Below are 27,942 nucleotides of genomic sequence, written 5' to 3'. Positions count from 1 at the left end.
GCGGCTTAATGTTGAGAGCTGGTGAGCTGGCCAGCCTGGATGTGGTTTTTAGGCGGTTTTCCACATCCAACTAGGTGAATACCGGGCTGGTACCCACGTCCCGCCTCATTTAGATGCTACGCAAACATTCTGAAAATGTCTTCGCACTTCAACATATCTACACTAGACACAGACATATTGGGTACACAGTGTACACTCAAATTGAGTAATGACTGCTAGAAGGGAATCCTGCAGACAAATTAATGTCATTACCGCTGACAAAGATAATATAACAATGTTCACCCCTTAGCTAACAGTGAATGGATAACAGGAAAAACTCGTAGCATATTTATTCTGTCAAACACGCACCTTATAGTCGGTGATACAATGAGAGAGCTTAGCCCACACAGTATTTGCGGCTCCCCTTTTGAAAATTACAATGCATGTATTTCAGTTATTTAAGTGATTCGTTGTGGTTTATCATTAGAGTGATGATCTAAATGAAGGAAAACATAGTAGTAGAAGAAATGGTTATTGATTTTAACGTTTCACTACCGTGCTGCATAGAATTGAATTTTAAGATAATCAGACAAATCACAACGACAAGCATAATTTCAGAATCAGTTCGTTTAATACACGTATAAGCCATCAGTTTAAAAGACATAAAGTCAGAGCAAACCCAAGTAGCATAAAATGTGCATTATTATACAGACTTTTAGAAGTCAAGTAAGCACAGTTTGCTGTTGTTGTTGTTGTGTTTAGTCTGAAAAGTGGTGTAATGCAGCTCTCCATATTGTTCTATTATATGCAAGCCTCCCCATCGCCGAAATATTACTGTCACCTAGTTCCATTTGAACTTCCTTGCTGTATGCAGATATTGGTCTCTCTCTACAATTTTACCCCCCACACATCTCTCTATCTCTATCACTAAGGTGTTGATCACTTTCTGTCTTAAAATGTGTCCGCATGCTTCTTTATTGAAGTTTTACTGTAGTACCACATACAAAAACTTTCTATTCTCATCTTGTTTGAACTACTTTTCGTGCCTGTTTCACTTCTGTATAAATCTAAACTCCAGGCAAACAGATTCACAGCAGATTTTCTAATAGTTAAATCTAGATTACATGTGAACATTTTTTTCTATTTCGGAACTGCGTTTCGTGCTATCGGTAGTCTCAGTACTCCATCCATAATCAGTTATTTAGCTTCCCAAATATCAAATCACATCTTTTTCGCTTCAGTGTCTCATTGGCTCTTCTTATTGCATCAGTCCCACATGATTTGAAGCAACTACGGCCCACCATCCCTATTCAAAACTTATTCTTGTCAAACCTCTTTCCAACACGCAATTCATTCCATAGAGTGCTCTTCTACGTCGGTAACTCTGTCTCACAGAATTAAAATACCATCTGCAAAACTATTTCTTCCCACTGAACGAAAATTCCTTTTCCAATTTTCTCCTGGATTTCCTTTATTGGCTACCCAGCATAGAGAATTAATATCGTATGTGGATAGGCTACAAAACTGCCTGATTTCGTATTCAGTCACTACTTCGCTTTAATGCCCTTCGACTGCAGGCTTGTTTCTGTACAATTTGTTTATTGGTTCTAGTTTCATATTTTCTCGTTTGGCCAGTTACATTTTGTATTTTGTGCGTCATGTACGGTTTTGTACTCAGTTTGTCTTTCAGCCTATTTAATTATTTTGTCAATTGATTACTTCGAGTCCTAAGGCTACTCACTCGTCTTTTGTTGCATTCTTTCCACCTCTTTCATTCAATCGTTATCTGATGCTCTTCTTGAACCCGTTAACAACCTCCGCTTCTTTGAACCGATTCAGGTACTTCTAAACAAGATACGTTACATTCTTACCAACATTGCATATTGCTTTATTAGAAAGTAAATTAGAATCAGTTTCGAATACGCTACAGTAATTTAACAAAGTATTCATCTACTATACTTTCTTCTTTTTCTTTACATTGAGTGATATCCCCATATTCCTAAAAATTATTCGTTTCCAGCAGTTAGGAAGCCCTTTGTATTACCCAAAATCAAGATTTTTATATACATATTTATATAAATATTTGTAATTTATTTCATACAATTGACCAATGTACAAATAGCTCTCAAAGAAAGTATTAATAATATGCAATTAAGTCAAATAGAATTTCTTATTTTATTTAGTCACAAGATACATTTTGGCTCCTGTTATTCCATTATCTGGGTGGACGTCACTCAACACATTATTTACGGTGGCCCTTGAGCGAAGTCACGCAAATTGTATGTTTCTCTTGTGAGAATAGTAGCTGTTAAACTCCAAAATTTGTGGATCGAACAACGGAAAATGGAATAAAAAACAGTGAAACACTTGCAAAATGATCCAGGATAACGTTTTAAATTCTTCAATGTCAGGAATTTCCATTAATTGATGTCGCAACTGCACAACACATCACTCAAATCGCTCTCTTGTTTGTACACTTTAACCCACTTCACAAATATAATATAATGCAAGATGAACGAACATGAAGCGTCTTCTTATACTTTAGCGTTATAAAATAATTTCACACATGTAGAGAACGAAATTTGTTATAGTTCGTAAAACTTATTTAAATATTAATGTTTAACGACATCTTTTAATGGAAAAGGAAATATGATCTCATAATCTGCTTAATTTTTATGGGCGAGATTATCAGCAGAAAGAGGTCCAGCCATGTGCAGTAGTATATCAAGCTTCCTGGCAGATGTATCTCTGGTTCATTTAGAAAATAATGATTTTAGGGAGTAAATAGTCTCCAATAAAAACAGTATATTAACTGAACTATTTTGATGATAAATTGGATCTACATCATGACACAAGACAAGAAACTTAAGCACTGCTTACCCAATAAAATAGTTTCCACGATGGTATTATATTCATTGTGAGGCATGAGGATTACAATATCTTAATTTTCATTGCTATTAAACTTTACAACATACAACAAAAATTGATGATGCATAACTTCAACACATGCCACACAAACGCACAACAATTAGGCCCCACTCCACAAAGTACACTTGGTTAATTTGGAAAAAAACAGACTTACCAACGAATTTTGCACAATTATAAAATATTGCGATGGTCATTGGCTACACAGAAAGCAGAAAGATTATACACACAAAAGCACGAAAATAAAGCATCACTTACCTAGGCCCAATTTCGCAATTAATTGCTCAACTATTTTTTAAAATTAATGTTTCCTTTCTGCACTGTGAATGAGTTACGATACCTTCTAGTACACAGAATAAACGAAATTCCCTGAAATTCAGCAACAGGCAAAGGTCCCGAGTTCGAGTGTCGGTCCGGCACACAGTTTTAATCTGCCAGGAAGTTTCATATCAGCGCACACTCCACTGCAGAGTGAAAATCTCATTCTGGAAACATCCTCCATGCCATGGCTAAGCCAACTCCCCGCAATATCCTTTCTTTCAGGAGTGCTAGTTCTGCAAGTTTCGCAGGAGAGCTTCTGTAACGTTTCAAAGGTAGGAGACGAGGTGACAGATGATCTTGTGCACCTTGCGTAAAAATTAATTTGCTTCACAAGAGACCAAAATTCTAGAAATGGAAACATACGAATATCAATAACAATAGGTACATTTATTGAAACGAGTATGATGAAAACGGAAAAATACTCAGCAATTTCGCTGTCTAATTTCAAAACTTAGTTCAGTGTAAACGGTGACTTAATTAGCTAATTTTTACCAAATAACACAAGAATAATCTAAGCGTCACCATGTACAGTAACACAGAGAAAATCCACATGTACAGTTACTTAAATTAGTACCATGTAACGACCAAACATGATACTCTGGCCTCTCCACACTGTTCTCTACCGATTTCAATATGAAGATTTCTACTGCTCCACCTCTGGTCCATTGATGGTCAATTCCGCTTTAAATCATAATATTTCAATGATGATGAACTTCCTGAAATTTTACGTAAATATTTGGTCTGTTCTTGAGTGTTCCACATTTCTAGATAATTCGTTTGATAAGTCTGATGTGTTCACAAATTTGTTTGACAACTCATCGTCACTGATCCATCATGAAGCACAAAATTTTGTGTGTTCAAACAATTATCACTACAACATCACAAAGACTTGGTTTGCTAACCAAAATACAGAAGAAAAGTTCATAGCTGCTAAATCAGCTGATAGATGAGAGTGTAGTGCGTGGTAGGATCACTCATGGGAAAATTCCTGTAGCAGCGATGGGCCAGTACCCCACTCAGAGACGGAATAAACGTACTTGGAGTACCCAGACTGGTCTCGGGAACAGAACGGATAATTGGGATACGACATGGGTGGGAAACAGGAGCACGAGACATTGGGTTAATGAACCTGGGAAAGCTTCCTTCTAGTACATTTGGGAAATGATCTTAAGGGGCTCGAATCAGCTAAATATTTGAAACAAAACGAAACAAACTTTTCAGAAATAACAGAACCACGTAAGAAAACATCAGGAAGTCAACTGTAAATGGATATACTACGGTCTACAGCGGTGTAAAGCAGTGAGTAAGAGATGGTAAAAGTGTTGCCTCTACATCGTAAGAAAACAGTAAGCTAAAACACGTGACTATGACGCACTGTATTAATAGAGATTGAAGGTACAAGATCAATCCCAAGAACAATAGTACCTAATGCTCCAGATGAAGGAAATATTGACTACTAGAAACCCTTTTACAACCTATTACAGATGACATTGAGCACCTTCCGTAAAAATAAGATTTTCTCCACGGGAGACCAAGACGACAGAAGTGAAAACATACGAATTTCAATAGCAGTAGGCACATTTGGTGAAACGATTATTATGAAAACGAAAAACACTCAGCAATTTCGCTGTCTTTTTTCAAATATTAGTAAAGTATATACGATGTTTGCCTTCGAAGTATCGGAAGGTACTGACATTATGCAGGGAATATGGTTGCATAGTGCGGTTACTTTCGATGGGAAAGTTTACCAGAAGAAAGAAGGTCTTGCTACCACATACTGGCGCAAGAGATGAGAATGAAGTGTTGCTTACATAGTATCATATTATATGCAAGGAAATTAAAAATGAACAAATGTCGTACACAAAATCAGGCAACAGATATCTGGGCTAAACATCACTAATAATTGCCCAGCAGTTTTTAAAAACAACGATTTATTTCTCTGCTGCGAATGAGTTAGGGTATCTATTAGTCTAGAGCCTAAAGACTGGTTCCATAAAATTCAACATTGGGGTTAATAAACTATCATGCTCCATTTTACCGCCAACTCGGGCAGCAGTTTCGAAGCCTGGTTCCAAACACACAAGATTGCCTTCTTATCCAGAAATATGGAGAATCTACCATTAACTGGCCGCAGAAGAGTGTATTTTAGCTATGGGCCACAGAATTTCCGATCAATTCTGAAAACCCCCCGTGCTCACATGTATGTTAGTGTGGGCACGACCTTCAAGGTATTATGCGCAGTTCGCAAATGAGGCGTTCCCACCAAGAGTGGATTTTTGCGAGTGGTTACATTAAGAAATTCCGAGTGGTCTCTCATGGTTTTCCAGTGACAGGAAGTTTTAGTTGTTTCGAGTATTATGAAGGAGTGAACCAATGACTTCATCGCAAAACATAAAAAAATTACAAGTTAAAGACCTTCTTTGTGAAAATTAATCTATGAAAGTTACACGGACAAGACAGTAAGCAGTAGAGTGTAGGAAGGGATGGTTGAAACATTTCACAGAATGCAAAATATATTTTTTATCAGTTACAGAAACAAAGAAGAAAACATTTGGAAATGAATGTATAAAAAACTATACTTTGATCTACAGTAGGGGAAAAATGAACAAAAATGAAGTAAAAATGTTACCATCTCCAGGGCGAGAATATAATATAATAAAATACTTCACTAGGAAACGCAAATGAATGCATTGTATTAGTAGTACTTACAGGTACAAGTATAATCCAAAGAACAATAGAAACAAATGCTCCACAAAAAGGAAATATTGACTTTCACAAGTAATGTTTAAGAGCATGAATAAAAACCTCATGTTCTTTATGGGAGATTAGAATTTTAGCAATGGAAATATACCAACCACAATACTAGCAGGCACATATGGATGAACGTATGTAATAAAAAACGTAGAAATACTCAGCGACTCTGCTATTCTATTTAAAAATTTAGTAAGACATGAAAGGAAATCTGTCTCAGAAAAATGAGAAGTTACCGGCATTTGCAAATGATATAGTCTCACAGTTATCTTACTTTTAATGGGAAAGTTTATCAGCAGTAAGAGGGTCCTACGTTATTTAAAAATGTAGTAAAACGTAAAATTGTATCTGTCTCAATAAAATTAGAAGTTACTGGCATTTGCAAATGATACAGTCTCATAATCAGCTTATTTTTAATGGGAAAGTTTATCAGCAGGAAGAAGGTCCGGATCAAGCTTCCTGACAAATGTATCTCTGAATCATTTGGAAATTAATGTTTTCAAGGTAGTTAATAGGCTCCATAAAAACAGTATACTACTTCAGGTATTTTGATAATAAATTGCTTGTACATGATTACACTTGGGAGGGGACTTGAGCGCTGCTTACACAATGCAATATTTTCTACGATGGTATGAAATTAATTGTGTAGCATGAGGACGACAATATCATAAATTTCATTGCTATTAAAATCCACAACATACAATAAAAACTGAAGACATATAACACCAATTCGCGCCACACAAACATGGAGCATTTACGCACCACTCCGCAAAGCACACTCACTTAGTTTGGGAGAAAATAGAATTACCACAGAATTTGGCACAATAGTAAAATATTGCCATGGTCAATTGCTAAACAGAACAAATGCACTCTATGTACACAAATACAAAAGAATGAAGCATCGCTTATCTAGCCAAATTTCACAAATAATTGCTCAGCTATTTTAAAAAAATAACGATTTCTTGCTCCACCGTGAATAAGTGAGGATACCTTCTAGTCCACATAATAAATAAAATTCTCTAAAATTGAGCAAAAGTGTGGTATATAAGATATCATGCTCCAGTTTACTGGCCCCCCATTCAGAAGATTCAAAACCTATGTCGAAGCACACAAGACTGCCTTCTTACCGAGAAACTTCGGAAAATTTGCCTTTAATTGACCACATATGAGTGCATTTTAGCGACGGCTTCGGAATTTACGATGAATTCTGGAAAGCCCTGCAGCACATATCTTATTACTTCTTGAGTATAAATAGCTAGTTGTGCTTCAGAAGAACAATATTTTCTGAAACCGTACTGATTATGTGTCAATAAATCGTTATCGTCGAGTTATTTCATAACGTTCGAATACAGTATATATTTCATAACCCTACTGCAATTCGACCTTGACTTAATACAACGCTAGGAAATTTAATATACGATGTATATCCACATTCCTGACTGAAATCCCTGGGCTAGCAGGACAGAACGGATGCGGTTATATTTGTGGTAAGGGGCCAAAATAAGTTACTGTCAGTTGCGCTCAACATATAAACTTTATTTCTTAAAACACACAATCATACAAGCAAGAATGAAACCTCTCAACATTTTAACGAAAGACCTCCTCTGATTTAATTAAATCGGCTGAAGGCCACATCGAAAATCCAAGGCACAAGACCTAAGCGAGGAATTGAGGTACAGGAGTTCCTCTGGAGGTGTCACTTCTTTAGAATTTTTTTTATCTTCAATATAAACAGTCTGAAAGCATAAGCTAAAATTTTTCCCATAGAACTCGGCTGAAGGCCTCACATTAATCAAGAACAGCGTTACGGCTTAAGGCCGAGATAAAGATGTTCACGGTTTAATCTAAATAGGCTGAAAGTCGGCGAAGGCCGCATATCAGCAAAATAATTTAACGGCTTAAGGCCTAGGAAGAAGAGCTTTCAATTTGAAAAGTCTGGAGACCTTATTTTAAAATATTTCGTGTAAACTGAGCAGAAGGCCTCTTACTAAAGAATAACAATCTTGTGACTGAAGGGCAAGACAAGGAATTCGAATTTTTAATTTAAGAGAGATTAAAACTCAGCCGAAGGCCACACACAATGCAGAAAACTATTTTACGGCTTAAGGCCTAAAGGGAAGAGCTTCTAAATTTCAAGTAAAGTCGGCTAAAGGCTTTATCCTAAAATGCTTCACACAACTCTCGCCTGAATCCCACATACCAAACAAGAAACAATTTTTTTTTTCACGGCTTAAGGTCTAAGAGGAACAACCTTGCAATTTTAATAGGCTGCAACTCGGCTGAAGGCCACACAGCGTACTTAAGACTAAAAAGGAAATCAGTATGTAAAACACAAGGAACGGCGCTGACAAGGTTCCAAGGATCGGCCTCGGAAGGTAACACTACCGCACGTTTACGTGAGACAGGCAGCCAGACAGACAACCTCTTAATCGGAAGGCAGCACAACCTAGGGACGGTTCACGACCGACCGATAATCTGACCGATTTCCAATGGTCGGATACAACTGCACAATTAATGGAAAATATCGGCCGAAGAAGTATAAACCAAGATACCAATAATTCCTAACTCGGCCTCACCAAGATCAAGGCACCAAACACCACTGAAGGCAAGTTTAAAAGAATACCGAAAACCAAATGACAGCTGTCAAGTGACTATGGGAGGCTGCAGATTCTTGGCAACAAAACACATGACTTGTCATCACACGCGTCAACGGCTGAGGAAACAACAATCCACAAATAACCAAAAAATCGTAATAGTCGCGTTTTAAGAACAGGTAACTAATTACTCAATTTGAGGATCCTGCTTCGGAGGAAAGCGATAAGCTACTCACACACCTAGCGTCGTTTCCAATTGCATAGCGCGTGCCCGCCGCCAAATTCCGCGGCGTGGCTCCACACTGTGGAGACTACGTCGCTGCTCAGTCCTAACGAACCAACGAGGACCAACCACATCCCAACTCTGGAAATGGTGTTCGTCCTGAGGGTCCAAGGCGTCGTCTACTGAGACGAGTGGCTGAGCAAACGACCAATGGCAGCCCATTTTCGCCCACAGTGATCCCGGCGAATACTAACACCATTCGGACCCGACTGTTGCAGGCTACCCACTATTGCCCGACTGATATTGGTGTCTGTGATCAGAATACCACATGTCGCCATCCGACGACAAGCCGACTGACCGAGCAATGGCGTTCCGTCTGCGTCAACCACGGTCCTGGGGCGTACTTGCACCGTGCGGACCTGCCTGCTACTGACTGCCAACTCGTCCGACAGCCGAGTAACGACGAACCCGACTCAGTCCACAAACCAAAAGCGACTGAGACTCAGAGCCGACTGACTATCATGCGACTGTCTGCCTTCTGACTGACTCTGTCGACTCACTGCACACTCCACCGACTCTATCCACCGACTCACTGCTGGTCCGTCCCTGACTTCACTGCTGCTGCGTTCGGAATCAACTCGTACGCACGACGACCTGGAGACGATGGCTCAGATCCAACCATGCAGAGGGAACACCGGCCCATTGGCCACCCGACATCTCTGCACAAGGAAGGAACCGACCCACGTCTTGCAAGATGACCAATTGAAAGGGCCCAGAAGCGATCGGAAAACCAAATACACGACACCCGATGACAAGACCGACAGAACTACCAACCAACTGTCGTCTCCGCTCAAATGTGCTTCCGTCGGATAGTTCATGTGTGTGGCCAGCGGTCGCCAAATCCAGGCTGTGCCCGACTTCACTTCTGCTGCGTCCCGACTGAGCTGGCAACTGAACTCCAGACAGACGACGACCTGGAAATACTATCGGTCGCTACAGAGATGGTACGGCAGTGCGCTTATCGATAAGCGCTGCTGCTTCCACTCACGGCAGATAAGGCAGGAAGTTAGTGACGCCAGTAAACGGAATAATAAAACGAGGCGGCAGTACCGTAAGAGAAGATGACAAACAATAAAAGGCATGAACACGAACCGCGCACGGTACCATGACAGAAGTGAAGCGAAAAGGCATAAAGACGTGTAAGACATGACAGCAAATGATACATATGTGAAAATAAATGCATATAAAAATATACTCAAAGTATCGGCAAACGTCACTGCACATTTGGTGTTATAAACGGTGGCCGCAATGAGCTTACAAGTTGTATTTCCAACGGCAATTGAAGCCATTATCAAAAGTATTAAAAACCAACCTCCTGCTCCACTGATCTGGTCATTAAGTAATCGGTCATGGAAGCGCCTTATATGTATGAAAATTTCTAGGTCCTCTGAGGTATCCAAATTAACATCTCTACTCTTATAATGAAGAATCTGTAAATTGTTTCCGATGTCACGAAGCTGATTGATGAACTGACATAAATGATCTCATTGTTTACTCTCACAGCCAGGATAATCGGTTCCCTATGTCGAGTTCTGAACTGCTTTCAAGTTTGTGCGATCTAAAACTTGCCACAATCTACACACTTAATTTTATAGACCACCAATTTGCAAAATTTATAAACCGACAGTCTTATATTTTGTCGTGGGAGCTTCCCCAGTGTGTTAATTGCATATAAAATTTTCACTTCGCGCATCTTTGACAGAGTTTTATTACCCATTTCCTTTCTATCACTTTCTCTAAATCCATTTACAATGCCTATCTTTACAATGGAGGCTTTCTCGATGCAGTTGCCACCAGGTCGGATGCAAATAATTTTAGCCAGTGAAAAACTGAAAGATGGAATGCTTTCTTCCGTAGTGGACGATGATCGGAATTCGCAGCAATAATGACAATTTTGCTGTCGGCTTACGAGAAACCTCGTATTCTGAACACTGGCCATTCTTACTTACGTGTAAATAAAAATTTAAGAGAGCCCTCAACATGAAAGTCCATAGTGAAATGAAACTTGTGGTATAAAGAGTTAAAAGCTTCTTGTAGTCTGAGTGCCTCGTTCTTATTTCCATTATACAACGAATATAGCGTCAACATAATAGTATGGTGTTTGGGGTCCCTTGTTTGTCCCACCGCCAATTAATTGATGTTTAAGACACAGTAAGTCATATCGTTTCATTTTTTACTTGGGATGCAGTATTATGCCCTCTGACTATTTTATGAGTATCCCTTGCAGGTTCTTCACTTACCACCATTTACATAGTAATTTGTCGGCCGTTTTTTGCCTCTGGTAGAGATTTTTGATACTGTCATAAATACATCTCATATATCACTAGTGCTACTTAATCAATAGGTGTACTTGATATGTCGTATCGCGAGTTTTTAATTTGAGTGCGGATACTGTTTCCTAAGAACAAGAGTGACTCTCATTTGTAATGGTTGTGGATATAATTTTAAAAAAGCTAGACAAGCATTATTCCTTTGTGATTCAGAGTTTGTAGACTTTCTAATTTATGTTTCTGAAATGTTTGACATGTTCTATTATAACTCTGTGATGTCAAAGCAGTTAGTTTAGTTGCTAACCAGCAGGTGTACTTATTCTACTTTGTTGTGCGTTGTGTGCACAGATACACTTCATAACACCGCCCAATGCATTCTGTAGGTTTTTGAGAATTTATCTCACTACGCTTCATTTTCTAGAATATCAATTTTACTTACTTATACTAGATGTTTTTAACACGCAGCCGCCTGGAGGTGGAGTTAATGGATTGCCGAAACTGGTCTTGTAAATAAAATAACCATTTCTAAAAACGTATGGGTGTTTAATGATTAGGTTTTCATAAATAAATGACCAGCCGCTGTCCCGCATCCACGATGGATCAACGGAGACAACCTTCAACTTCTCCTGTAAGACTTAATTGTCTCTGACAGAACCAGTTTGTCAACTCCAATGACTTTATTTATTCTCCCTGAACTTTTAGTCCTACTCAAAACTTTTCCGTGGTTTTGATTACAGCTTGCCCAGTGTACGGACTGAGTAAGATCCAGGATAGGCTACAGGCCTGTCTCAGTTCCTAATCAACCACTGATTCCCTTTCATACCCTGCGACACTTGCATCTGCCGTCTGGTTAATGTAATAGTTCTAAATAGTATTTCACTGCCTGTATTTCACCTTCGAAAAGATTGTATTCCAGTCAAAAATATGAAAAGATTTCTGTAAGTGAATAGATGCTGTAAAAGTAGGGGTGGCTTTCCTTAAACTATCTTCCAAGGTAAGCTGCAGGCTCGGTATTAAACATGTGGTAATACATTTCCAAATAAATCCAAACTGATCTACTCCAAAGTCAGCTTCTACGAGTTTTTCCATTCTTCTCTAAGAAACTCGTGTTAGTATTTGGCAACCATGACTTATTAAACTCACAGTACGGTAATATTCACGTCTGCCAGGAGCTGTTTTCTTTGAAATTGCAATTATTATATTTTCCTTGAAGTCTGACGGTAATTCGCATGTCTCATACATCTTGCACACCTAATGGAAGAGTTTTGTCTTTTTTGGCTCTCCCATTTATGCAGCAGTTCTGACGGAATGTCGTCGACTCCTCTGGCCTTGTTTCGACATAGGTCTCTCAGTGCTCTATCAAATTCCTCTCGCAGTATCAAATCTTCCGTCTCGTGTTCATCTACGTCCTCATCTATTTCTATAATATTGTATTCACGTTCATCTCCCTTATATAAACCATCCATTTATTCTCATCTTTCAGCTTTCCATTGTTTGCTTAGGGTTGTTTTTTCCATCTCAAGTCTTGATATTTACACAGCTACTTCTCTTTTCTCCAAAGGAACCTGCAGACGGTATCTATCTTGCTCGTAGCAGTATATGGTTCTAAATACTTACATATGTCCTCTGGCCATTCCTGCTTAGTCATTTTGCACCCCCTGTCATCCTGATAATTTAGACGTTTGTATTCCCGTTCGCCTACTTCATTTGCTCCATTTTTATATTTTCTTCTTTACTAAACTGAATTCAATATTGTCCTACCTATCTAATGATCTGCTGCCTTCATTATTTCATCTCTCAAATTGATTGGCGACTCCATGGGGTGCTGTGTGCACAACTACCGTATCATAAATAAAATTAGAAGGAAGGTCAGCAGTAATTATTATGCTTTATTAACAGTAAAATCGATGTTCGATCACATAATGATCATTTTCACTGCTTTTGAGTACAAATTACAGCTCGTAGGTAACTGGTGTCTAGTTATTAGCAGTAACAGAAGTTACGAAACGGTCACTACTAATAACTAGACACCAGAGCTTACGAGCTTTAATTTGTACGCTAAAGCTCTGAAGGTGATCATATTGTGATCGAAAATCTATTTTGCTGTTAATAAATCATCAAAATTACGGTCAATTCTGCCTTCCTTCCAATTTCATCTCTCGAAGCTACTCATTCGTCTTCTGCTGTATTCCTCTTCCCTGTTACAGTCAATCGTTGCCTAATGCACGCTATGAATCTCTCAGCAACCTCCAGTTCCTTCACCTTATCCAGGTCCTATCTCCTTAATGTCCTACATTTTGGCAGTTTCTTCACTTTCAGTCTATAGTTGACAAGCACTAAATTGTGACCAGTGTCTGCATGCTGACTGACGAAACGATATTGAATTCATTTAAAGGTAGGCCAACCCTCTGCCATCCAGTATATGTTGGCTTGTATAAATGCCTTCACCACGGAAACATACATAGATGAGCCAACTCCCAAGCTATCGGTCGAACGGTGTGTAACTCTGTTGTAAGGTACCCTCCGCAATACACCGTATGAAATTTCACATAGACGGTGAAGTTCCCCTTGTTTTAATGATCGAAGGTACAAAGTTTAATCAAGATCAGAGCAACACTGTGGCTTCTGTTGAAATCCGTAAGTAAAGTACCCTCCACAACGCACTGAACGAAGTTTCATGTAGATCGAAACCATCCTGTTGGTTTGGGAAACAGAGATTCATTTTTATACACCCCACTCGCTCTATGCTGACTTAGTTGCGAAAGATAAATAATAGATTCGAACAACAGAAATCATGTAATGAATTCTGTCGTATAAGGGGCAACATAGCTATTAAATAAGAGCAACGACATTACGAGAGCAGTCACTTTCAGTGTTACGTAATATAACGCTATACCTTGTAAATTATCACGACACAAAATGAAGATGATAAGCAATGTGGGACTTCCTTCCGTTTGCGTTTGAAACTCTCGGAGAAATCCTGTATGGTGAGGAGGTTGGGAGGGGGCAGCAAGGGGAGCCTCTATTTGTTTTGCCGGCCCGCGCCTCTGACAGGTTTAGTGCCCCACTGCTCGTAGGAAACCCAACTGTAGGAAACGCAATTTTTGCGGATATTTCGCGTTAATAACGCGCCGTCATTTCTCCAGTGTTGCCCATTACCATTCCCCAATGGTTAAAACACCAGGGTCAGTGAAATCTTCAAGCAATGGGCACCGGTAACCAAAACAACAAATTGCTGACCCTTGAACTTCTTAGGACGAGGGGACGACGGATGAAGTGTTGTTCATTCTCCGAAGAGTGTCTGCGAGCGTTGGTTTCGGCAGCTATGAAATGAATAACATCGCAATTATTCTGTTTGGATGCGTTTGGTAGTAACGTCGACATAATTCACATTTGTGCATTTACGGCGTGCACTTCGGGAAGTCACGAATCCTACACAGATCCGTTGCCTACATGTTAGTGTTTACAAATGTGCACTGAAGCCCCGCTACCTTCCATAAACACTCAAGTGGAAATGCCCTCAAACGCAATTTTTTGATCACTCCTTTGATCACTCGTTATATAATCAAACTCGCCGGCGAGAGTCGGTAAAAAATTGTTTCCACTATGTTCATTATTGTATCACCCCTAATTGTGTTACGACCATTATTTTACCAGTATTTGAACTTAGTCTACTTGACAAAGTGTCAAGAGCACCTTCTTCCTAGCATATCGACATTTCAATAATCTCAAAGGAGTTCCCACGTTTCTGAGTCGGACCCATGTGGCAGTGTTATGATATTCGGCAATCCACTGACCGATATTTCTTTTCAGAAATGTATGAGCGCATGGCGTATAAGTCGCCGGTGTCTGCCCCAAATTTCTTCCTTTTGTCGTGTATACTAACTTCGCCTCAGCTTTCATAAATAGTTACAAAATCCAAAAATTCACCATAAGAAAAAATGCCTAAAAGCTCTGCACTGTACACATTACTTTCTACGACACATAGTCGAAAGTACAGAAACAAGTCGCCTGTGATATCTGGTGTGTTGAGCATGCAGCACAGTCCTGGCATCCTGGATAAATCACGAAAATCCACCGATGTAACATACATCGAGTCCTCTGCTCGGAACCCAAAGACGGGGCCTGGATGTTAGTGGAAAACGGCACACCTGATATCGGCAGGTAGGATCCGTCAAAAATCTCCGCAAAACTTGCCTGCAGTTTGTCTCTTCACAAAAATCGCCTCCTACGTGGGCAAGATGTTGCACAACATATGGGATAAACTTAACACATCAGAGAGTAGACAGAAACCAGTTTGGTTTATCACACAATCAGATGAATTGTTAGTCTCTTCATCTTCTGGAGCATACAGCAATACACCTGCATAAAACCACAAAGCTTGAATTAACGGGCACCTTCGGCTACTGATGGTTATTTTAGTAATTTAAAAAAAGAGTCGTTTAAATTAGCACTTTACATGGGTTATGCTGTTTGATAGCGCTACTATCTGGCACTACATAAAAGCATCATTTTGATCTTCTCATATGATGTTCTATCTGCGGGATATAGAAGAAGTTGTGTGCGTAGAGTTAAATGCTGTGCAGTTGCCCCATGAGCAATAAACGTTTGCTGACATTACATATCTTAAAATAGTCTGACAGGACCCTTTTGGAAGTTTTCCACTATTTTTCATCTCCTTCGACATTGTTTAAATTGAGAATTTATAAGCTTAATATGTAACCCTCTCACAACAGGAACGCACGTTTCGCATCATCTCGGTGAAAAGCTGCTATCCTAAGTAGTTACGTAACGTCTTGACCCTGTATACAATTGAATATGTGATCTTACCACAGATGATTAACGTGATATTCACCGATTCATATACTTAACATACGCGCAATGGTGGTAAATATCAGTAGCTATATATTCTAAACAAAAATACTAGGTAAGCACACAGCAAAAACATCTCCTAAAGTTACATAATCAGTAGTTTTCTGATTACAGAGAAAGGCGATGCTCATCGTATGTGTAGACTCACGAAGTATAACTAGACAATTCTACAAATAAGCTAGTGAAGTCGTAATGGGATTTAAAATCGAAATGTCCACATACTTTTGGAAACAGTGTTCCTGACTATCGTGTATTGCACAAAATATCTCATTGTTTTACAAAAACACAATTTATGCCCTAAGAAAATCATTTCATAACAGCAACCAGTGAAATAGCTCTCCCGCTTGTAATATGATTAATACGAAGCACAGGTATGTATTATTAATGGCCTGAAACGGTAGGAAAGGACTGAGTTATTTAAACATTCGCACCGTAATTGAAATTTGATAAGAGGAAGCCTGTAGATAAGATGGTTGCATGGCAATGGAACCATTTCATAAATGCCAATAAAAGAACGGCTCAAATTGAGTGAAGGGCTCAGCAAAAGGTTAGGGAAAACGTTAATGGGCACACTGGACACGAAATGCGTTGTGTGACTTAATAAAATATAACATTTTCGGTGACGCGAGACGTTATTATTCATATTTCATGTGTACTGAACACGGTGATTTTCGGAACCACAAAATATGATTACAAGAATATTGTCGATTTTTATAAAAGAGAAGTAGTATTTTTTATCATTAAGCAATGAGGTATAAATTATTGGGTCATTCCAGTATGAATGCTACCTGCTTTGTCCTCTTTGAATACAGTTTAGGAAGTGAACTAATTAATGTTGCGCTATTACTAATTTTTTTTTCCAAACTACTGCCATACTAGTTTCCTGCGTCAGCAGATGCCTACATTGTAGTCGCTTGCAAAATGGCCATCATAGATGTCCCTATTAGGCAGGGTTGTGTGACAGAGTTTTTGAATGCAGAAGGTGAAACGCCCATTCGTATTCATGAAAAACTGACAACTTCGTACTATAAAATGCCCATTTGTATTCACGAAAGACTGACTGCGTACGGTGATGCAACAGCGGATATCACCAATCTTAGGAGTTGGATTCCTAACTCAGTAAAGGCAGTGTGATAACGATTACTCAACAACTGGGATACTCATATGTTTGCACAGCTTGATTACGAAGAACTTTATCCGACCACAATAAATAGGTAAGGAAAAGAAGTGCGTCCCAACTGATGCATCGCTTTCGTTAGGAGGGAGAGGCTATTCTGGAAAAAAAAATTTCATAGACGAAAGTTCTTTCAATTTTTTTTTAACCAGAATGACACAGGCAGTAAAAGAAATGGCATCACGCAAACCTACTGAAGGAGAGCAATTTCTAAACTATGCTATCGCCGGGGACATTATGGTTGCAGTAATCTCGAATGAAGAGCGTATGATTATTGGAATTAGGAATGTTTATATTGCAGATGAACATCTATTGTACGGTCGATTTGAATGCAGTGTTACCGGAAACTTGATAAATATCCGGCATGTCAGTTCCATTTAACACTCCTGCCTCTCTGCCAGCTCACGATTCCATGCATACATAAGATTCTCACTGTTTTATAGGTAACTGGTAGTGAGTACTATTCTCACATCTATAGATGCCGCCCAATCATAATATTCACGGGTGTTCATCTACATTGTCTGTACTTTAAATATATGTTTAAGTGTGATACTTAAGAAAACATTAAAAATTTAGTTGATCCGTGACTTTTAGCACCGATAGTATCTGGTATTTGAGTGGAGAGTGGAATTCCGATGGCATGTGTAACCGAATACAAATCCCAAACTATAACATTTAAGTATCGTTGAGACATCTAAATATCTCGTGTATCTTCCATCTGTAAAAAATAGGGAAACGCAACAAGGATTGACAAACTGACGCACCATTGGATATGTCAATGTCAATTTGTGCCTGACGTTGGATGAAACAGCTACGAAAAGCAGGGAAGGAAGTTAGCGCTATCTTACGCTGTTTTATTATCTTATAGGTAAAACCGCCTCACGGTGCCGGGAGAAGAATTGTGCTGTATAATGGATAGATGTGCTAATGGCTCGAGCAAGTCAGAAGTGGTTTAGTCGACTGCAACCTGTAATTTGGCCCTAATAGACCAACATCCGATCTGGTCGGCCAACGTTTACAGATGTGGGGTGGCTTAATGATATGATAGTCAATAATCCACAAATGACAACGCGGGTGTCGGCTTTTGAGCTCCATGACGGTCGTGCTACTGTAGCCAGGAACTTGAAGCTGGGTTCGTAAAGATTCGCGATGCGTGGGTTCCTCATGAACTGAGAGAAGCGAATTTGATTCACAGCGTGAGCGTCTGAGACTTCTTATTGAGACGCAGTTACAGTGATTCTTTTCGTTAATGACTGGTAATTGAAGATGGAAAGTGGATCGTGTACAACAACGCCCGGAAGAATAAATCGTGGCGCGAGGCATAGCGGCCACCACTATCGGGTCATAAGCCAGGGATGCTTCTCGGAAAGATTCTGCTATGCGCCTGGTGGGATTGCTAAGACGTCTTGTATTACGAACTTCGTCCGCATTAGACAATCATTTCAGAGCTCTAGTGTTAGCAGTTTGATAGTTGCAAGGCAGCCATTAAATGACCGGATTTTGGACTCGATATCATCTTTCAGCACAACATCGACAGACCACATATCTCTATGGCGACCCATCAAAAGCTGAGTTCTTTCTTCGGGATGTGTTGCCCAACCACCTTAATCACCGGACATTGCCTATTCCGAATTTCATCCACTCCGTTCCCAGAAGAATTTCCTCAATGGCTAATACCTAAACTCCTTCGAGAACTACAGACCTCAAAAACCCCAACATTTTCGAAAAAAGGCATTTACAAATTATCGGAGAAAAGGCAATATGTCGTCGAAAATAGCGATATACCCTGCATGAAATTAACAGTTTCGTTTACAAAATCGATCCGTATTTTGGTTATGTTATACCCGACCTTATGTGTGAAGTGTATGAGGTGACAAACTGGCAAACTCTGTGCCATAGCTGTGTGCAGGGAAGTGTCTTCTCAGGCGTTCTGTGTGATTCCACTGTCACGAAAGCGAACGAACTTTCGAGACAACCCAATCTATTTCTACAACACTTGGCTGTCTTGTGTCTATATTACACATGGAACACCATAATTAAGTACTCCACTAGTTTTTTACAATTATATTGCATTTGTTGAGTGTGTGTGACCCACAATTAATGTAGAATCGTACGTCAACATTATGATATACGTCGCTTGTGTTCAATAACAGACTCCAAGGAAACTGTTTTGGAATGTCTTTGGGTCGTTCGTTACGCCTTGTTTTCCAAAAAAAAATAGGAATGGCTGTTTGTACAAAGAAAGAGAGGTGGAAAAATTGAGCACAAAACTGACTACCTACGTTGTTTTACTGTAGAGAAAGAGTTATTGTTATGATTAAATCCGGAAATTAAATTTGTGTTTCCCAGAGGCCATTTGTGGTGAACAGCAAATGATCAGAAAACTGATGGAGGCTGGCCAAGCAACGCCACTTTAGGTCTTAACTTGAAAACTCGTCAGCGAAAATTGGATTCCGAAATTCAATTTCCATCATGCGTGAGTCATATCTCGTGTAAAAGTAACAAGTACATCAGTCTCCTCTGTTTGCTGGGAAACAGAAGACGCCATTTTCTCCCATAATTTACGCTTAGTATGTGTAACCAAAGCTACGACGTTAAGAATCAAACTCTATTCTTTTGAAAATATTGACCAGCTCCTCGTACTCAACCTGACTACGAAAACCATGATTCCAACACTTAGTGTATAAAAAAAACTTATGTCACACAGCACCAGAACTAATGATATGTAAATTTATTGTCCTAGACTCTTGCGTAATATTTATATTCTTTGTGGTTGTATGTTCTGTTCTTTTATCGATACAGCTTCTAAAAATAATCTTTAATCTTTAAAGCTCTTTGGTAGGACGATGAACGTAACTCGGATTTTAGCATTTCGGAAGACAGTGACAGTTGAATTATGGATGGCTGTGAAGGGCAAGATGTTCACCAGCTGTTCCTCTTGCTTCGGATAGTATATGAGATGAGAGAGGGGGCTAAGGGGATTTTTACCATATCAGCAATTGGAATTCTTCCTACCTATTCCCTACCCATTTGCGATCTCAACCCGTTGTGTCATATCCCGAAGTGTAACTCAAGTGAGAGACTACAGATATCAGAACTGACCTCGCTGGGGTTCCCTAACATATCCGAAGAACTGCTCTGGCTATCCACATAAAAATATTGTATGTCAGCTATTACACGGATTTCTTTATTCTATTATTATTAATTGAAGACAACATTCTTGCTTGTTTGAGTATAATTTACGTAGCATTGCAACGAGCGTTGAAGTATCGTCATCAGATTTTCAATCTTTAAGTGTTTGCTGTATTTGCTGAAATAAACTTAATCGACGTTCCTGCGAGTATCATACTTTCAGGTTTACTGCATCCAACTTTGCGGCGCTGCAGCACTTGCGCCAATGCCACAAATCTTGTAGAATCACGTTCACATGAACTCATATATTCCTATACTGACGCTTGCTCAGTTGTTGGTTAACATACACCTTAATCAATAATTAATTTATTGCAACTAGCATCTTTATATTCTACACTGACGGTGCAGGCCACTCATTCCATTCTTATGTCACACACAACAAGAAAATAATATTACACTTATTGACTTGGAAGCTTAATCCATCATTTGGCACACATTTCTTTTACTTTACACTTATAACAATGTTAAAATATTTAAAGCCACTTCTTGTAGGAAATGACTTTGTACTGGTACTATTAATTCTAATAGAATAACCTTACTTTCGTTTTCCATGGTGGAAAGCATCGTACACTTCAGCAGTGGTGTCTGACGTCATCACATTCAATCACGAGATTTACACTTACAAAGCCCACCTTACAGCTCGAGAGTGCAACTGTTTGAACTATTACCCTCCATAAATTTTTATAGCAAGTGGAATGTCTTTCAGAAACCGTTAGGTTTAGGTTAGTGATGTTCTAAATAATGTAACTTTTATTTGATCTTTCATCACCATGGATTAACCATAACTGTAGTGCATTAAATGGTGGTTTATCATATTGGTATGTCTGGAGAGTTGATAGTGAAGCAGTCACTCACATGTGGATGTCCTTTCCCACTTCGCACAGTTATTTTTAAATAAATTTGTGGCGAGAGACGATTTAAGAAAGGCCCTCCCATACCACTTTCCTTTTCTTTCTAGTACAGGCTTCTTCAATTTCCAAAATTATTGTTTACCTGTAGAACCACGAACAATCCAAAACTTACTGGTTTCTGATCTTTAACGTCTATTTGTCAAAATTTGCAGAGCTATCCCACGAATCTCCTATAGCAAGATAATAAATGGAACATTGTCCATAATAGCCTTTCATTCTTGGAAGAACGCCTTTAAAGCCATGAACTCAGTCCCTCAGAACTATTCTCTGAGCACTAACGACGTATCACGAAAATACAATTCACTGCTAACATTTAATGCATCACATGAATTTCATTTCATACCACTGTTTTGATAAGCACTAAGACATTTTCCATCAGTTCGTATTGTTTCAACCATGTGGATATGCTCAGAATTACGTCCTAGGCGTCAATAATCAAATCACATATTTATTGTAATCAAAATCCCGGCTCCGTTGTCCCGACAAATAGACAAAAATGATATCTTGAAAGCAAACGATACTAACAAAAACCATGATGTAAACCTCTATTTCCTCGATTTCTGAGATGCGCGTTCTGATAGTTATTTTATTTTGTTAAGTTTTTGCTTAGTTTGTTAACACGACCAGGGCACTCAGTTTCAGTTACTACAGTCTCATTTAACTTTTAGGCATCAGGAATCGTACGCACACTGCCGTCTCCATTCGAAACGATAACCAACATACTCACTTTGTTCGCGGCCAGTAATTTCCCATTTTTACATTCAGTTTATTTCCTTCAATGCTGCTTCCTCTTTTCCAAAAGATGCAGGCTACTTCCTTTCATCATTTAATTTATGTGTTATTTATTGTGAGGTGACGAAAGTAATGCAGCAACTCATTCCACAGACTCAACAAACCCCTGTTGAAATACTGAGCCATGCTGCTTCTTTACCAGTCGATAACAGCAGAAGTGTTGTCGGTACAAGGTTTTGAGCACGAACTGACATCTCGATTATGTCCCATAAACATTCCGTGGGATAGAGGTTGGGAGGCCTGGGTGGCCAAGTTATTCGCCTGAATTGTCCAGAATGTTCTTTCGCGAAAAATTGTGCTCCGATGACATCGCACATTGACATCCATAAAAATCAATCGTTGTTTGAGAACATGAAGTCTGTGAATGGCTGGAAATTGTCTCCAAGTTGACGACAGTAACGATCTCAAGTCCATGATCAGTTCAGTTGGACTACAGGACCCTGTTCATTGTATATGGTGTTCGTGGTGTCTGTGTCACATTTGGACCGTCCCATCAACTCTTAGCAACTGAAGTAGGCACTCATGCGACCAAGCCACGGTTTTCCGGTCATGTAGAGTCGAACTGACGTAGTCACGAGCCCTAGAGAATCTCTGAAGGCGATGTTCTGTTAGCACAGGTATTCGTGTCGATCGTCTGCTGCTATAGCCTATGAACACCAGATATACCGTACTATCCTAACGGAAACGTTCGTCACACGTCTTGCATTAGTTTCTGTGGCTGCGGTTATTTCACACAGTGTTGTTTATACCGTAGCACTGAAAACTCTACACATACACCGCTGCTCTCTGTCGTCAGATGAAGCCTTCGCTCTCTGCACTGTCCATTGTGAGAGATAACTGCTGAAATTTGGTACTCTCGGCGTACTGTTGACACTGCGGATCTGGGAATACTGAATTCCCTAACGATTTCCGAAATGTAATGTTCCCTTCGTCTTGCTCGAACTACCATTCCGCGTTAAAGGTAACTTATTTCCCGTCGTGTGTACCATAAACACGTCACAACCCGTTCGACATGAACCACTTGAATACAAGTGAGAGATCGGCCAGTACCCTGCCCTTTTGTACCTTGTGTGCACCATACTGCTCCCATCTGTACACGTGTTTATCGCTATCCCGTGACTTTAGTAACCTCAGTGTGGTTCAGATTAATTTGCGGCGCGGAAGATCTTCAATAGACACCCTGTAGCAACAACGGCGTTGTGGACTCTCCTCATGCGGCATATGATTCATGGAATACTGAAGTATGGTATATACCACTGCAGGCAAAAATAAAATCGGCGCATATGTTCGTAGAGATTTTATAAGATAATTATCAGCCCACTTGCTATTAGCGTAATTGTGAAACGACACACTTTATTTGATGTTCTAGATTAACTTCTTGGGCGATATGTTGAATGTTACATATATGAAAATATTCAGGAGCCTTGTTTAAGCGTTAAAAGTTGGAATACAAAAGAGGAAAAGTCTGTGATTTGAGACGTTTTCGTTTCTTCTGATTTAGTGCCAGGGTTGAGAGGTGGCATGAGCCCCCTCTCATATTTCTATCTTACGATTTTCCTCTCTAATTGCATACGGTGAAAAGTTGCTATTCCTTCACACATGGACTTCCCACGCAGCGTCTCTCGTCACCCGGGTGGTCCGGTGACAGGCGAGCTCCGCTGATTTTGAAAGGGTAAGCCGACAGGTGTAAGGGAGTCGAGTGAATGCTTTCCAGACGCCGACATTGTAGAATAGCGGCGGAGACACGCTCGCAGGCGCCTGAAGTAGCGGCTGGGCTAGAGGTTCCGTTACTTCGCAGAAACTTAGCGAAAACACTTTCTGGCGGGCTACCAGCGAGGCGTGGGAATGACTTGTGTACCCAGGCAGTTGTGGCGGGCAAATTCCCGCGCTTTCTGCAAAATCATAACTGTGATTGGCTTGCTCAGGGCATAGCTCCGTGACGTAGCAAAATCAGCGCAGAAATTGGCGCCAAGAATCTCCATTGGTGGAATGGTAGTGCTCTGGCAATAGAGTGGAATTTTCCGCCGGTTTTCGAGTTGCTGGTTGGAACGTTTAACCACGGCCACTGTCGTGCGGGCGGGAATGTTCTGTGTTCGGTTTGTACGGGTGCTCTTGTGGGGAGTCGGCTCTCGCCTTTCGGTCGGAGTAGGTTACAAGACTGAGCTCTCGCTGCTCTGGTCAGCCTGCCTTCCGTTGGCTGTCTAATATACTTTTATTTAATTGTAACTGTTTGACGAAGTTGCTGAAGTTTCGACTTCAACGTAACTTTCCGAGTACAGTTGGCAATTGAGCGTTCTGCGTACAAGAGGCCTATGTTGTCTGTCTTGAGAAGTTTTGGCTAAAGTTGACTGTATCGGAGTTACTGGGTGACTTCGCTTGTTAAAATCAATCACTGTAGCATCAGTGATTGTGTGGCGAGCCTCCTTCGTCTCCCTCAGAGCCGCATTTGTATTGCTGGGAAGTCTTTAGTCTGGAACAGCCACACCAGGATAACTTGTTTCAGGCTATACTCGCGACATTATCATCACCACGACGACGGGACGTCGAAGCAACCAGCCATCGCCTCCGGTATGCCAGATCGTGTCCGTGCAGTTAAGAAGACAGCTTGGTAATGTACGTCCGCAGCACCAGCAAATCAGGCAATTTTGCTAGGTGATAATCCGAGCTCAGCAGAGCGCGCCTGTTTGTCTTTACTAACTTTGATCTGTCTTGGGTGTTCATTGTCTGAGTTCTCACTAATGTAGCAGCAATTAATGCTGGGTTGGCTGTGTGTCTCTCTTAAGACTAGAGTTGCAAGGAATTAGCTCCACATACCACTTCGTCATAAATGTCACAATCTAGTTTAGGGACAACTTCACCTTCACAGCATTTATTTGGGTATCCAATTTGAGCCAATTTGATGTATTCTAAATGTTTCATGTGTTTTTGTTTATTATTTTGAGTTATAATAAATCATATTGTTATTTTGGACAGAACTTTCATTCTGTTAATCGGTAGAGCAACCCTATCATTTCTCACTACATTAATGAAACTTTCCTTTATTTAACTTATTTATCAAATTAAATTATTGCAGGTGCCAAACTCTTTTCTACTCCACTTGCAGGGTCGATTACAGTCAGTTCGCGTTTCCTTTTCATCCATGTGCAACAGCAAAAGTCGGAGTTAGAATAGGGGGGGCCTGGAGCATCATTTACATATGTGGATTCTAGAAGAATTTAGTGTTAAATACACTGCTAACCCCGGCACCTCGCAGGGTGAATGCAGTTCTGCGGCATGAATATGCTTGTGTAGTGTGAGCGGTGAATAGCATTAAATTAATGGTGTGAGAAAACAATATTCCAGTTTAGAGTAGTATCATTTCGATGTGAAGTATTCCGCGCGTGGTTGAAGAGCAACAGGCTTTGATGAAGTGTGTTTTTTATAACTTTGAATTGGGATTTTCGTCAGCGTACGCGATAATTAGCAGAGGGGACGAACTGCGACTATTTAACCACTGTGTGATACTTGCAGTCAATGAGCAATGTTGGAAAAAAGGAATACGAGGAAGATTAGCGACAAAGTCCGTCAACTACAAAGTCATCCGAGACAAGGATCCGGAAGGATATTTGCTGTTTCCTTTAAATGGAAATAATCGAGGATGTACCTCAAACCCTTCTAAGGGAATCAACGAGAGCATGTATCATTATGATCACATAGGAACTTGAACCACTATATGTTAACTCCGTAAAAAGAAAATGAAGATTGAGCCCTTAGAAAAGACAACCAATTTTAATCAACAAAACGGGTTATGCACAAGGTGACAGCAAGTAAGTGTTTTACGTAACAAATTTCTTTATCGTGGCGCGTCCATCACAGCTGTATTTGTTGCGAACAGTCTAATCAGAAGAGAACAATCAAAAGTTTTGGATAATGTATAGCTACAGTACGATATCGCCTTCTGCACTCTGCTGGGAGACCGATGACCACGCTGTCTGGTCTCCTTCCCCAAACAACCAAACCAAACCAAACCACTCTGCTGGCTTCGCATCAGAATTTATCCGCGAGTCACCACTCATCGCCCTTTCTTCCTGAAATTCCATAATGTTCACCTGTCTACATTCTTATGCAGCAACCATAAAGAAAATTTCTTTACTGATAAAAATGCGTTCTCCAGTGTGCATCGTGACATTGTTAGCAACGAACCAGTACATTTCTACGAGCGATACGATCAATAAAGTAACAATTTATCACGACAACCATACGACGAAAATCTGTCTCAATCAAACAAAGTATCCATATCAATTTTTCCCGTTTTCCACTACATTGTCTGATGCTTAAACAGCTTAAACAACGCACCTCATAACCTACGAATACTCAACATTTTATCAAAAGTACAAGGCTAAAGTGTCAAATTAAAAAAAAAGATGCAGTTGTGATATACACGTATGGCAACTGGGTAACCACAATCAAAGCAAAATTGACGCGTACGTGTGCATAAACCTTACTTTTGTCGGATATGCGTTGCCTGAGATAATAAATTACACACTTGTAAGCTGCACGTCAATTGCTGCATGAGCAAGGGCCTGACACTGCTTTTACGGCACAGTTTTCAGTCGACCTTTCGAAAATATTTCGGGCTGAAGACTACAGTACTAAATAACATACAGTATTAAATAATTTGGTGCTGGGCAATGCGAGTTCAGAAACGCACACAGTAGGCCTGGCGCTGTGCGGTCATTGCTCGGTGGCCACTGCCCGCTGCATTGAGGGGGAACTCCCGAACACAGATTGTCTGGTCTTGGCACGAAGCCGCGATCCCTCAGGCGATTTTTTTTCGTAACTTCCGTATGAATGGTACTCTTAGAAGACAGTCGTAATGCGGTGAAATAATTAGAGAACTGAGCGGGTTTGTTATCTCCTTGTCACTTTATTTTATTTAATTTTTAATTACGCCAGTCTTGCATCACAAGACATGCGAGAAAAAACTTTTTTTGCATTTATGGAACCAAGAATTACTTTCTTTTCACCCTTCCATTCTTTCTTAAAAAAAATTCAGATATGCAGCTAAAGCCCACACAAACACACGAGGGACTTCAGCATGATATCCCTCATATTCCATATATATGCGAAACAATACGATAATTAGTGAAAAAATATAAATAAGAAAACAAAAATTACAGGACGAGTGGGACAGTTGCTGCAATTTCTTCGCTACTACTTTGAGAAGGGGAATGCTCTGTGTGACATAATATACATTACACAAAATTACGTATCCAGTCTGTGAGCTATCTTAAAAGTAGTAAGCGAGTGCCGTTCATGTTCCAGTACGACGCCCTGAATTATGTCAGTAAGAGATTTCCAGTTGAAAACTGCCACCTGTAATGCTCAATCATCGACAATAGCCCCCACAGGTGAATATCGATCATCAAATCGTGGTAAAGAAATGACAGCGTCCTCGAAGCCGTGTAGGTTGAGAAATTTCTTCATTTAAGTGCGCACATATAGTAAAACAAAAATCATTAATTATAACTTTTAACAATGGGACTTCCTTACTTCGACGTAGGAAGACCAGCGCTTCATCGGCAAACTACCTGCCTGCAAGATTCTCCTCTGAGAGTTTCAAACCTGAAAGCTGAGCACCAAACTGACCACCGCAACAACAGGACAAGCAAAGACGTAGAGAGTCCATCAACCTGTTGCAAAAAGCGGAAAATCCAGGTTCGCGTTCCGGAGCACCACACGTTTCCATTTCATTCCAGTAAATTTTACAGCTGCGGAAACGCCGTATTCCAATTTTCAAATGGTTGTCAGTATTTAATACGACTATAAATAGTTTGCAGTGTCTGTTCCTTCCGACATACATACGTGAGTGAAGGAACAGTGCGCCATCCTTTACAGA

This window comes from Schistocerca piceifrons, chromosome 8 (genome assembly GCF_021461385.2).
Source record: "Schistocerca piceifrons isolate TAMUIC-IGC-003096 chromosome 8, iqSchPice1.1, whole genome shotgun sequence".
Classification (NCBI taxonomy): domain Eukaryota; kingdom Metazoa; phylum Arthropoda; class Insecta; order Orthoptera; family Acrididae; genus Schistocerca; species Schistocerca piceifrons.
This window is presented reverse-complemented; position numbering follows the sequence as displayed.